Here is a 1385-nt window from a genome sequence, read left to right on the forward strand (position 1 = left end):
CCCCATGCTCCGCCCTGCGACAGCTGACCCGGGGGCGGGGGAGCCGGCGCAGGACGAGCCTGGAGGCCACGTGCAGCCTTGTGACACCAGGATAGTGTTATCTGGCCCTAGTCGGCCTCAGACCCTTCAGAGGCAATCCGGAGGCCCCGCTGTCAGCAGCTAGATAACTCGCCCTGGGGTTGGACTTTAACCAGGGTCTCCTTGCCCCCTGGCTGCCTCATTGGATAGAAGCGGGAAGCTGAGACCAGATAACCCTGAGTGCAGGAGATAGAATCCTAGCCCTAGGATTCTCGGCAAAACTCTAAACTAGGGGTCAGAAAATGGTAGACTCTGGACCAACTGTATACCTGGAACTTGTTAAAAATGCAAATCCCAGGGCCCCACCCCAGGAACTTTCCATCAGAAACTCTAAGGATGAAGTCCAGAAATCCATATTTTTACAACCCCCGCGGGTTTTTCAGTGCATGCTAAAGTGGGAGAAGCATTCTAAGAAATGTAGAGATGTGGTTCAGCTATGGTAAAATCATTCCAAATGCCAACCTTCAACGCACCAGGATCTGCAGAATTTGTATTTCATTGTTTTGTTTTGAGATAAGAGCAACACCTCCCACCTTTTAATTATGCACTCGAGCTTCTCAAGAGCCCTGTGTTGCTGATGTAAGCAGATCTGTCAAATCAGGACAAAGCACAACCATGTGCCCCTTAAGGAAGAGATACAGCCTTAGAAATGCAACATTAGCCAGCCAGTGTGGCTCAGGGGTTGAACATTGACCCAAGAACTTAGAGGTCTCCAGTTCCATTCCTGGTCAGGGCACGTGCCCAGGTTATGGGCTCGATCCCCAGTAGGGGGCATGCAGGAGGCAGCCAATCAGTGATTCTCTCTCTTTGATGTTTCTATCCCTCACTCCCTCTCCCTTCCTCTCTCTTTCTACTGTTTCTTCAAATTTTTTTCTAAGTCTGAATTATAGCAAAATAAAGTTAAATTTTAAAAAATCCTTAGCAAATGGCAGAATCAACCCCCCCCCCCCATCCCCCCAGCCTATAGACGCTAGGTGACAAAACGCAGCAGGCATTTTTAACTAAACTGAGGCAGGAAGTGTTTAGCACAGGATTGTGCTAAACAAACTAAAGCTGGCAGCTCAAACCCGGCCTGATGCCTGTTTTTGTATGGTCTGTCAGTTAAGAATCATTTCTACATTTTTATTTTTTTAAAATATATTTTATTGGTTTTTTACAAAGAGGAAAGGAGAAGGATAGAGTTAGAAACATCGATGAGAGAGAAACATTGATCAACTGCCTCCTGCACACCTCTTACTGGGGATGTGCCCACAACCAAGGTACATGCCCTTGACCAGTGCTGCTCCAACTGTGATCCAAGGACAGCG

The sequence above is a fragment of the Myotis davidii genome, unplaced genomic scaffold, assembly GCF_000327345.1.
Source record: "Myotis davidii unplaced genomic scaffold, ASM32734v1 scaffold395, whole genome shotgun sequence".
Lineage (NCBI taxonomy): Eukaryota > Metazoa > Chordata > Mammalia > Chiroptera > Vespertilionidae > Myotis > Myotis davidii.